At 42.7% G+C, this 13525-nt stretch overlaps 1 long non-coding RNA gene across 1 annotated transcript in view; it reads right to left on the bottom strand.

Moving 5' to 3' along the window:
- Nucleotides 1-9841: 9841 nt before the first annotated feature.
- The window catches only part of LOC138566001 (uncharacterized), a 116907-nt gene continuing 113223 nt past the window's right edge, over nt 9842-13525 (bottom strand). The window contains exon 3 of the long non-coding RNA XR_011301772.1: nt 9842-12696. This is a non-coding gene — a long non-coding RNA (uncharacterized lncRNA). The remainder of the gene's footprint in view (nt 12697-13525) is intronic.

Genomic DNA, 13525 nt, shown 5'->3' with positions numbered 1-13525 from the left:
TTGTGCCACGAGGCAGGGGTATAGGCTGTAGAGAAAGAGGAGGAGTATTTCAAAAAAATCTAGGTGGGTTTCAAGGTACGTTGAATGAAAATCAGGGTACTCAGCGAGGGCTTGTCAGACAGGCACCTCCAGTATGTTGGACTTGTGGGATGATAGAGCACATTGTGCGTGTATGGGGGAGCCAAGGGAATATACAAAATATACAAAATGGCCAATTTTCAAGAGGGGGACAGCTTATCCACCACCATATAGCTCACAGACTAGAGAAGGGTTTTCCCAAGATCATACATTGTATCAGACACAAGCGCTGCAAGTGCAGCAGGTGCAACAGCAAGATCAAGTGCAAATGAATCCACTACAATGGCAGTCATAATAAGCCCCTATGCAGACACAACAGTATGCAAACACAGGACAAGTACTGACACCCAGGATATGAGGTGTCACTGTGGTAGGAGGAAATCCTTTCACAGGGACAGGGATGAGCCTGTACCCGCAATAGGACAGGTCACAGGGTGACTTGATGTGTTCAGTACTATCTGTGACACCAGACCTCCAAGAGGAACCAAGGGTCCATGTGACGATAGGAGACACATCTTTTTCTTTTCTTGTAGACACTGGAGCTACTTGTTCATGTATACCAGAGGGAAAATATCCAATGTTGGGAATTGCCATGAATGCTCAAGGGTTCTCTGGAGCTACGAGTCGAGTTCCTTTAACTAATGAATTACCAGTCTCTATAGGAGACTGTGACATTTCTGTTCCTTTGTTAAATAGACGACAGACAGCGGTTAACATTTTGGGAGGAGATTTAATGACAAAACTTAACTTGACGATTTCATTTACTGATCAAGGAATAGTGTGTTCCATTCCAGGAATACGCTATTTAAATGTGGGAGAATGTATACTGGCGTTCACAGGTCAAGTGGCTCTGCGAGGCGTTCCAGTAGATCCAGAGATTTTTCTATACGGAGTGAGCATTCTGCTGACATGGCTACCTGGCTTAGTGGGAATAATTGTTAGGATACCTGATGACTTTTTGTTTAAACCACGAATACCAATGGATGAAGAGGGAGGAAAGACTCTCTCTATAGAATTGGAAGCAGCCATAGTACGAAGGGAAATTGCAATGCTTGAAGGAGTAGATAATGAGGGTAGACCACGGAGAACAGTAATAGCTCTTGAGGAAGGGTATAGATTGACTAACATAACTGATGATGACATGTTCAGGGAAGACCAATCAGACGATTAAGTGGTGTTCTTCATGAGCATTACATACTGGATAAGAATGGAGAAAAGAGAAGTCCCACAACGAATGGCGATAATGCGGCAACGTCCAGCATTCTTTCAGGAAGACTTGGAAAAGATGCCAAGCGTCCTTTGGACCACAGGCCCTTATGACGTAGATTTATTGAACGGAATAGGGGAAGTTAAAATAAAGCTTAAGCCAGAAGCGATTTTACCTTGAGCAAAGCAGTACCCTATGTCTCGAGAAGCTGATGAGGGTATATTTCAGACCATTTCAGCACTGATGAAACAAGGGATTCTGGTGCCATCGGAATCGTTGTATAATACTGTGGTGTATCCGATCAAGAAATCCAAAGGAGGGTCATGGAGATTTATAAAATATATGAGACCGATTAACCCGATTGTATATGCAGAGTTCCCTTTAGTTCATAATCCGGTGACGATACTATGTAGTATCCCGATGGAAGCTCGATATTTCACGGCGATCAATTTGAAGAATGCGTTTTCCCGATCCCATTGCACAAGGACTCACAAGACTTGACATCATTTACATTCCGCCAAACCCGACTGAAACATACCCGTTTTGTCCCAGGGGTACTGCGATCCCCATCGATTTTTAATAGAGTCCTACAGATGGATTTAGGCAATAATGATCTTAAGAGAGCAGTGATACAATACGTGGATGACATTTTAGTTTGTAGCACCACAGAAGATGAGTGCAGACAAGATTCTGTTCAGTTTATAACTATTCTAGCAGACAAGGGAGAAGTTGCAATACTGTCAAGAAGAGGTGTTATACATAGGTCAATTGTTTTCACATGAAGGAAAGAAAGTGATGCCTGAAAGAGCCGAGGCAATTATGAAAACCTCAAAATCAAACACAGTGAAGCAGATGCAAAAGTTCTTGGGATTTTGCAACTATGTCAGAGCCTGGGTATTTGATTATAGTACATACACAAGACCACTCTGCAAGCGTTAAAGAAAGCACAAGTGGAAAAAGTGAAAATAGAATGGACTGAAGAAATGGATGAAGGGTTTGAGGAACTGAAAAAAGCTATTTGTTCAGCCCCTTTTTTTGGAATTCCCCATTATGCTGAGGAATTTGATTTGTTTTCACACACAAATGGGACAGTCATGACATCAGTGCTTACACAGACAACTACATTGGGATATAAACCTTTAGCATATTACAGGGGGATTTTAGACCCAGTAATTAGAGGACACTTTCCTTGCGAACAATCAATGGCTGAAGCTGCGTTCGCGACTGAGAAATCTACAAGTATTGTTATGGGCTGCTCTATGACCCTCTTTGTGGAGCATGCTCTGTTTGCCATTTTAGGGAAACCAAAAGGCACATTGACATCCCAAAGAGCTTCAGTTTATGAGGTAATGATTTGGAACCCAATGATTAAAATTGTAAGATGTAAAATAGTGAATCCTGCCACGTTTATAGCAGAGCCAATAGTAGAAGTTGATCATGTACATGGCAGTGCTAATTATGTTGAATTTTATGATGATATACCCCGTGTGAAAGAAAATGCTTTGTCAAGGGGGAAATTCTCTTTATTGATGGTCCTTTCAGAAATTGATCAGACTAGTGGGGAAAGGCAGTCAGGCGCCGTAGTATTGAGACATAGATTAAATGGAGAATTTGAAGTCGTAGCAAGTGCAAGGCTACTGTCTCACTTTTCAGCACAAGCATCAGAATAAGTAGCGATCATTGTCACGCTCGAGGAACACGAAGAACAGGAAGCGACGGTGTACAGTGGCTCTGCTCACGTGACATCAGCCATACACACAGGGTTAGCACATTGGAAGAGGAGGGGCTACCGCTGCGCAGACGGCACTCCAGTGCAGCATGCATCTTTACTGGATAGCTCCCAGTATCTATAGCAGTTATTAAATGCGCAGCGCACACTAAGCAAACAAATTTGATCTCTTGCGGGAACAAAGCCGAAGACGAAGGAGCCAAAAGGGTTGCATATTCTCCAGATATTTTGAGTTTTGATACTGAGAATATTAAAGAAAAAGTAGTCACAACCATGTTAGCGCATGAAGGGTTTAATAAATTATCGATAATCCAACTAATGGAGATTCAAGGGAGTGCACCGCAGGAGGAGCAGGAATTGTCGAAACGAAGGGGATGGTAGTTGTCCTCCACAGCAGCATTATGGCGACAAGACAGCACTGGAAAACCGGTGATGCCAGTAGCATTATTGAAAGTCACGCTTTGAATAGCTGCATTACCCCGCGCATGTAACTAGGGAGAGTCTTGCTGCTCTGTTTGCGGAAGATTGGTTCATTCTGAATTTGTTGGAACACGTTGGATTATTTATGATAAACTGTATCGTGTGTCAAATGTTTACTGCTGGGCATACACTAAGGAAAATTAGAGGGGTAATACTTTGACCAAATGGTCCGTTTCAGCATTTGCATATCGACTATTTAGACTATGTCGATATGCTGCAGGTGTGTAATGGATATAGGTATCTATTAGTGGTGGTGTGTCCCTTTTCTAGGTGGATCGAGGCAGGTCCGTGTACACACCCTGAAGCCACTTCCATGGCAAAGTTTTTAGTGCACAAAGTTTTCCCAAGATGGGGTGTGTGTGGAGTGCTGAGATCCAACAATGGGCCACATTTTGTTAATGAGCTATTTGAACATATAGGGCTTCTATTGAGCATTAAAAACAAGTTTTCTTCCACTTATCACCTGCAAGCAAACGGAATATGTGAGAGACTGAATGGCCTCCTTAAAGAAATTGGCAAGATTAAAATGACTTTGAAGAAGGGGTGGCTATATTGCCTAACCCTAGCCTTATATGCCCTTCGGAATCAGCCAGGATCAGACCATTACCTCACCCCTCATGAACTAGTGACAGGGAGGCGCACAAGAATGTCCCTTACACCTCCATATAGGAGTAGACGTGATGCTCAGAGTGTAGCTAAAACTATAGGTGATGTAATGCACAACTATTTGACATGTATCTGGATTGGCTTGTGGATTTGAAACTGGGTATCTGTGCGCTAATGATACTAAGACCAAAGAGTCCCCACAACATATTTCACTTGTCACCCAATTTACTAATGACTCTGCACTACTATTCAGATTGGTCCAGAAACATTGGCACATTTTGAGGCTTGACCATGATCTAGAACCATATTTGACACCCAAACCCAAATTCACATTTACAAGAGCACCAACAATTAAATCGAAGTTGAGCCCATCAATTTTTTTTATAACAAATTGCCCAGATCCGTTTGGTTACAACAACCAGTTGGTTTCCATAAATGTGGGAACTGCAATCAATGCCCATGGGCCCACCCGAAATGCCAGGTCTTCTCTGACAAATTTGGTTCAGAAGTTGTGATACATGACTTTATCAACTTCAAGAGCACCTTCGTAGTGTATGCCATAATATGTGTATGTGGTAGGCTCTACGTTGGCAGCACTATTCGTCAACTCAGAGTCAGAATTAGGGAACACTTAGCCAGTCTCAAAATGTGTGAACCTAAATCCCCTCTAGCTATTCACTGGCAATTAAAGCATCAATTGGACAATACAGCTGATTTACGTAATATTGGACTAATGAAAGTGCACAGGAGCAAAAGAGGAGGCAATTTACAACTCAAACTGAACCAAATGGAAGCAAAACGTATCTGTTTTTTACGTTGTACTATTCGAGGCCTTAACTCTGATCATGAGATGCACGTGTTTTTATAAAGTAATCAGTTGCTACTTGATTATAGACCTTTTTCAACCAACCCTGAAATCTTTCACCCTTATGGCCCAGCCCCAACACTTGCTAGACTCTGACATACATACTGCACCTGTTCTTTGCCTTTTGGTTGTTTATTACTTAAGTTTCTCTTTCATTGTACTATTATAGCCAATGATAACATTTCTCTAATGCTAGATCTGAATAGCTTCATGTTTTCTATTTATATTCCCTACTTACTATACTAGTGCCATTATTAAGTTATCACCAACATTTTTCTTCTTCAACATTACATAAGCTACGTGACATTAATGTCATGCTGTTCCTTTTTAACTAATGACTGCTTCTATTCAAGTTCAGCTCTTTCAAGCTGTTTTATATTTATTTGTTTTTTCTGAGCCATTGCAGGGCTTTCATTTAATTTGTTTACCTTTTACGTCATCGGGAATGACGGGGCACGTCATTACGCCGCCGACGTCACTTCCGTGACGTACGCGGAAATACTTACTTGCTGCTCACGCTATCGGCCTTCCAATACAGGGATCTTCCCGTCTAATGTGTGCGGTGCTCGATTGACCTAGTGAGTATTAGTCCAGAGCTAATGTTGATGTTCTTGATCTTAATGTTTTTAATTTGGAATTGGAAACTGGAGTCTGATACAATGTCCTTTGAACTTCCTTGCAGGTTATATATCTTGCTCAGCCATTACGAATTTGACTTGAATGCGCTATCTGGTTCTCCACATCATTCATGTGCCCTGTAGTGCACTATATACAATCAAGCATTAGGTATGTTACTGCTGGTACTTTGCTCAGTGACCTCTTACGCATCATTATTATTTGCTGATAGTTGACGTCATGGTACTTTATCCATTTAATTTAGGACTCTTCAGAATTACTAATTGAAATTGTCTGTGGTAAGACTACTCATTTGTCTATCACATGTTATCCAATAACTCACGGAAAATGATGTTATGGGCTATTCTGGATTGCACCAGTGACTCCCTATAATTATAAATAGATCACCTAGTCATTAATCCACTACTCTCTTTTCTATTAGTCATTGCATGTGTTTTTTTGCATAAATCTGCTTTTTCCTTTGCTGCTCCAAGTACACCCAGGAATGATCTTTTCAGGTGACTTGGGTTCGGGCCGCATGGTGTTGATTTTGTGTGCTTTAGGTTTAACGTGGAAGCCACATCACGCTTATGTAATGAAACATGAATGTCACATATGATTAGATCACTGATGTTGATGAGACAAAATGAATGATAATAGTTGGACTAATCATTAACGGTATGTTTATCTGATACTGCTTTCTGATATTTCAACCAACAATGCATCACTTGTCCCCCTCTCTCAACCGGAAACGTGTTATGCGATGTTTCTCTATTTCCTTATGACTTATTATGTTTTTGAATATTATTTTTACACACATGATTGTGCTAATGGAACTCAAATGTGTTTACTTGTGTTGTCTTATGTTCGCTCACAATATGATGGATATTATGATTTGATTAACTTTTTGTTAATTACCATATTGTTATATTTTAATATTATGTTCTGTGTACTACTATTCAGCCTTCAAAACGACCAGCGTGTTGAAACATGTGTCGGCTGTTCATGATTAAATGAAAAGATATCAATGAAACTGTTTCACTTGTAATAACTATTATTATTTGAATGGTGCGGAGCGCATCGCCATCCCATACCCCTTAATCATATTTGACATGTATGATCTCTAGCATCTCTCTCATTTCAAATCAAGTCAAGCACAAGGGGGGGGGTTGGTCTGAGAACACAGAAGAGGACAATTCAACAACCAACCCAATTGAACTACTATCAGCACCTAAGTTATATGTTGGAGACCTAGTTCTCATCAAGAACTTTACTCGAAAGTGGCATGAGCCACGTTTTAATGGTCCCTTTTGTATTGAGAATATAACTCCTTCAGCTGTGAATTTCCAGGGGAGATGAGCTTGGCTTCACCTGGGTGACGTAAAGGCCTATGAAGGTGAGTCTCACCCTCCCACCATTGCCGATCCGGAAGCAAGACAAGAAGAAGAATTTCAGCATGTGCAGACCCGATCGATGACAAAGAAGAAGGACGATAAAGCAACAAGCGGTTAATACAGATTTATAATGGACTGAAATTAGAGTGGACACTCCTTAAAGATATTTTAGCAGTGAGTGAAAAGACTTGCTGAGAATTTCAGTAGTTTGAAAATGAACTTTAGAAATACACATTGAAGCATTAGAGTTATGCCTAAACGTCAGTTCTTGATTAGACATAGGAAACAAGAGTAGTATCCAGATTAATTTCGTGGAGAATAACTGTTCTAAGGAGTTAATAATATCGTACTTACCGATAGTGATGTTCATCGACTTTTGCTTGCTGTCTTTGTGTTTATACTTCAAGCGTACCCTGCTCTTGTGAGAAGAAATGTTGATGTTCGCTCTTTCTTGCAGGATCCTAAAAATGGCCCAGTGATAAGGAGGCTCCTTATTGCCATCATCAAGCAGATTTTGCAGTTACAAGTATAAAGAAATTTGATGATTGTATTAAAAATGATTAAAGAGGAAAGTGGCATGGTTCAAGTTGAAGAACAAGTGCAACGAGTAGTAGGATGGCACGGGAAATAGATGCCTATGTTCTTATGTATAATAAATACTTGCATGATTGTTCTCTTTGTCTTTCTGATCCTCATCTTTCACACTCTTTATCATGTTAATACTTCTGCTGAAGTAGAGGTCCCTATGGCTCTCCCTACTGTGAGAACTACTTTTGATTTGCTTCATGATTATTACACAACCTTTGGGAGACACAGAAGAAATGCAGAGGAAGTTAGTAAGGATATACATACCTATCTAGATAATGCAGCACATTTGGGGAATAACATGTGGTATCAGCACATGAGGAAGGTGGGAGAAAAGACATCTAAGGAGAGTTGCTACATCTGCTCTCTCATGCCATATGCCTTGAATACAGTGCAAACTTGCATTGCCAGAGACGTTCCAGAGCACCCTGCTAGGTGCCTCAGCCATCTTGCAGCATGCATGACCAGAGGACAATTTTGAGGAAGTTGGGCCACTTTACGATGGAGATCGAAATGCTTGTTGCCATACCAGGGTGACTACATCAAGACTGCACAGATGGAAAAGGAACCTGGATAGAATAGTAAGATGCTTGTGTATCCTGCAACAGGACAGGATGAGGTGATCATTGAAGAGATGAAGGAAATGAGTTGCCCTGATCTGACAGAAATAGCTGGATCACCTGGATGTTGGGAACAAACTCAAGTCTTAGTCTATGGATGAGTGAAATCCAAGACGAGATGGGAAAAAGGACTGATGTCCTGTGAAACTCATCTACTGAAGCCAGAATATGTACAAAAGGTACAGAGAGTGAATGATGGATGTTTGAAGTCATGGGCTAAGCATGCCAAACTGTTGACATGGGTAGAGGATTAATCAGGCCCCATGGCTGTAATCCCATTGGCTAATGTGACATTGTGTTTCCGAAGACATGGAAAGAATCATGTGGGAGACAACAAGAACTGCAGAACTACAGTTGATGTTTCCAGGATGGGAGAAGGAACAACCACCCTGAGGGATCGATATTGGGCTTATGGGTCTAGGGCCTACATGAAGCTGCCCAAGGATTGGGGTGGAGTATGCTCCTTCGTTCTCATTCATGTGCCAGCATTAGTGAGTCTCAGAGTGACCTGAACATTGGAGAATTTCCAAAAGCAGATTCCCATTTGAGAAAGAGAAGATCGGTTGAGTTTCTCAATCGGACCAGAAGAGAGGAATTACTTCTCAGCCAAATCAATAGACGCATATGATGCCATTCCGTATGAACACAGGTTGTTCAGTAAGACTGTCTCAATATTTCCGACTATCTTCATGCCTGGGATTCAAACGATTGCCAATGCCAAGTGGTTGCAGATTACGAGATGGGAGCTTCTGCAGACAATCAATACCACCATAAAGGGATTCAATGCTATCAAGGAAGAGCTTAGGGCCATCCGACTAATGACCCTGCAAAACAGATATGTCCTTGACATGATCACAGCGATGGAAGGAAGAGTTTGCGCCAAAATTGGGCCTTCATGTTGCACATTCATACCTTCTCGTGATGACGAGAATTGGACCTTGACAGAGGCCATAACGTTGTTAACAAACCTATATAACAAGATGGAAGACGAGACAGAGGACACTACGGATGACAGGTGGTTTTCTTCCACATTCTCATGGATTTCACTGTGGTTGGCAAAACATATTCAAAATCCTTGGAGCAATATTGGTCATGGTGATGTTTGGATTCTGTCTGATCAAGAAAATAATTGCCCAATGCAAGAAAACAGCAAAGAAAGCAGTAGGAATGAAGATCAAGATCAATGTCGAATCAGGGTTCAGACCCAAGGAATTGACCGATAAAGATGTCAGAAAATATACAGAGGCCAGCATTGTAGCACCTGAAGGATCAACGTTCCTGTATCCAAAGAATCATAAGAAGTTTGTGAGACAATGGGTCTATTGTAATCCGAATGGACATTGCAACTACATGACCTGTAGTGTAGATGAGTATCTTAAATCAGACGGCACTCTGAGGGGGGTGATGAAGATATGGACTCCGAAAAAAGCACTTCTTCAAGAGAAAACATCAAGATGTGGAAACCATCAAAGAGGTGGTGTAGTGAAAAGGGGAACCCACACCCCCCTGGGGCCAGCCCTTGGTGCAATAATCACTCCTAATCACTCTCCCACAGAAGTAAGAATCTATGCGAGGCACAATGAACTCAGTCTTGAAGAAAGCCAATCACACAGAAGATTTGATGCTTGCATTTATTTCTACAGTGACTAAATTAAGCAGCAATTTCCAATAATATGGGAATGAAAGTGCAAGCTGAATAATACAAATTATCAGTTACAGATGAATAAGCAATGAATCTTATGCTCCTAGGAATTGTTGATGGCGATACGATAGAACCACAACCAGGACCCACGCCACTCAGTGTGCCCGGCACCGTTCAGGGACTGGCCTAGTCCCCGAAGGCCTGCACCCAAAATGGGAATGTGATGGCCAGGAGCCTCTGCCCTCTAGTGCTGGCTGGTTATCCAGGCGTTGTCTCTCTGTGCGCGTGTCTCACGAACAGCTAGGAAGAGTCCTCCCCTAACTGGCCCAGGTAAAGTTCTCTTATTAGGGGCTCCATGTCAATCACTGTGACCTACTAGCTCTTCGAGAATCTTCTGGGCCCAACCTTTTATGCAGCAAAACATGTTTTCACCTGGAAAGTTATAACTAGAAACGGCCAGTCTTGGCTCCCAGGCTCCGTGTACGTTGTTTTGGGAAGGCCTTCTACATTCCTGTCTTATCAGTGCACCTGACTCGCAGAGCGAAGAAGAGCAAGGCTGTGCCTGGCTCCTGAAAGCTGTGCAGGGCTTCTCACAAAACTAGATGTTTATGTCTTCAAGAAGGGCCTTTGCAGTTAACTCCTCACTAGCATGCGGGCTCACCCAGTTCGAGAGGCCTGGCTGGTTCAGCATTTTCCTCCATGCTTCGAATAAGCTCTAAATACATGCAAGATAGCTTAGTAGGTTAACAGAAGTGCAGGTGACCACAAGCGCCTAGAGGCTTTTCACGACATTCCACCCCTTCCGAAGTGAGGTTTGAAAATGCTGACTCAGTTCCATGATATAGAGGCATGTACAGGTGCTGTAGGCCGATCAAACGTTTTTCTAGCGCAGTCATTCTATTATAGAGGAAAGCCATTCTGCGCAAGAGCCCAATAAAAACTATAGCAATTAGTATTAGGGAAATTAGCAGCCACAGCAAGGGATGCAACATTATATTAAGCAGCCTTGTAAAGAAGGGTGACCATCCAGTGAATACATCCCACCAGTGGTGAGTAGTAACTGATTGGAGATGGTCAGCAGTTTTGATTAATTGATTTCTGTCTATCATCATCTTGCACTCTGCAGGGATAACTGAGGTAGCTAACGTTTGGAAGTCTTTCCAAGCGGTTTGAGCAAATTGTCTTATAGCTTGAAGCCTGGCAGTGATTACTCCATAGGGTAGAATACAGTTAAGCAGTTGCGTGAGCTCGGCATGCAAAGTGGTGTGAGACCATCGGGTCAATGAATATAGGGTGTGAGTAACAATGTCTAAGATAGTCATGACCTGATCTACACAAAATACTTGAAGGTTTCCTAGCAACCTATAATTATTAATAAGCAAGGAATGATTAGTAACTATACGGGCCTTGTGCTGGTCTATCTGGAAAATGTCAGTCCCATTAATGTGGTATTGCATCCAGGTGCACTCCCCGGCTATGGGATGCATGCATGGGTCCGGAATCCTCCCAGTTTGGGGACACACCCACCCCTTATCCCAGGGCATACAGGTGTAACTGTGGATGGTGTCGTTTTGGCTGTCTAACCATTCCCCTCGTATTTGCGGAATCCACCATGAACCATTTATTTTCATAGGCAAGACTATAAAAGGGCACCATAAAGCATAAGCATAAAGCATAAGCGGTTCTACTAACTTGCATGAAAGCGTGGCATGTGTTATTCATGCAATCAAAAGCAAGCGGTTTAATCCATATGTTTGTTGGTAACTGTAGCTCTGTGTGCCAGTGGGTTGAGGATAGTCGCCCCCACTCGGAGCGAAAAGCCAACACCTGCTAATTTAACAAGGTTTGCCATAAAATGCATCGGGTGTCTTTAGCAGTCTTATTGACCTGCCCTATGACAGAAAAGATGTCTTCATAGCTAAAATTCTGCCATCTCCAATGTTTGCCAATACTTGTAGCAGTTTTTCGCAGGGTAGGGCTTATCAATGGGCCCCACTGGGCCAGAAGTTTTATAGCAGGGTTGGCATCAGAACCCTTGGTGGCTAACTTATTGTGCACAGTTTCTATGTCAAAGGCGTTTAAAATTCCAACCCCCGCTGCACCCGCAATCAATGAATCTAGCCCCCTAGCTGCGTGCAGTTTGGCGATGGGCCACAGAAATTGACTCAATTTGTAGCAGCTTGGTTGTAATAATGAAACATTGCCCCGTGACAAATCTATTTCTAAGTGTACCTCTGTGATAATAGAAGCGTGCATCACCGACCTACAATTTAAATGTTGCCTTACTACTGGAAAATCTAGCATGTGCACAGTTTCTACCTTTTGTGACTTAAAGAACACCATTCTCTAAGTGGCATGCCTGCCATATACAATATTGGTTTTAGATACGAACACCATACTACCATCCGACAGTGGCTGTTTCCTCGCACAATTGTATGGAATGCATTTAGTCAAGACATAGTCCACAAAATCTTGGCGAGTACACTCGCTGCTGTTCTTGGGGCAGAAAAAACATGAAACATCTGAAACATCAAACAAATTGTTGGATCCATTCACTGAAACATTTGGGCTTAAGATTTCATAAGCACCAGTCATATGGGTCAGTGACAAAAGGTGTCCGACAATATGCCAAGCCAGTACTTTAGCAGTTCCATGCGGATACTCATCGGTAGCGCTTTTCTCACAGGTTACGGTGCGATTGTGGTCATCACGCTAGACTGGAGCATCAGGTGTAGTGCATGCAATTCTCAGAGTCCATGTATCGTCTTGCATCAACCCATTCTTTACAGAGAAAGCGTTTGCTTGGCAGATCAAGAGCACCCACAGCAAGGCAAGTCCCATCCCCTTCATATTGCTCTACGTTCATGGTGTGAGCCTAGCAGCAGGAATATAAACAGGCATGTCAGAATTTTGCAATAGTACAACATAAGAACTTCCAACACCTTGACTTAACACCTCCCCAGCTTCAGGCTTTTTGTTTGGATAGTGAACCCACACCTTCTTTCCGGTGCTACCAAAGCCTCCTTCACCCCTCAGTGTGGTGTCTGGGGCTTGCTTACTTTCAACCACTAGGGGAACAACTGCTTTCTCACAAATCAATTGTGCAATTCGGTCATATTTGGTTAATGGTACCGCAGATGCACCAGCATTATGTAAAAGTACCAAAACAGTCCCTCTATAATCAGGATCAAGCTCACCTCCCAAAATGTCAATGGGCCTCATTACGACTCAGGCGGTAAGGGGTTTACGGCGGCGTAAACAGCGCCGACCCTTACCGCCTGAGTACGAGGTCCCTTAGCGCCATGGAGGTTTTAACACCTGCTTTTAGCAGGTGTTAAAATCCATGGCGCTAAGGGACCATGGAGTTAATTACGCCACCGTAATTTACGGTGGCGTAATTAACGCCTTCCCCACTCCCATTATGCCCTATGGGGCAAAAATGGGAATGGGGAAGGGTAAATGGGGATTGGGGACTTACCGCCCCGCCGACCTCGGAATGGGGCGGTAAGTCCGCCTACCACCATGGCGTAAACGTAGTTTACGCCATGGTGGTAAAGTCACGGCCCAGGCGGTAACTTACCGCCTGGGTCGTAATGAGGCCCAATGCCTTTTTTCACCAGGCTGGATCATGCCGGCAATTTGATGCCAATACCCAGCGATATGGATTTGGTTTGCCCCGCTGGTATAACATCATCTTCATAGGT

This window comes from Ambystoma mexicanum, chromosome 2p (assembly GCF_040938575.1).
Source record: "Ambystoma mexicanum isolate Mex_15411 chromosome 2p, UKY_AmexF1_1, whole genome shotgun sequence".
NCBI classification, from domain to species: domain Eukaryota; kingdom Metazoa; phylum Chordata; class Amphibia; order Caudata; family Ambystomatidae; genus Ambystoma; species Ambystoma mexicanum.
This window is presented reverse-complemented; position numbering and strand designations above follow the sequence as displayed.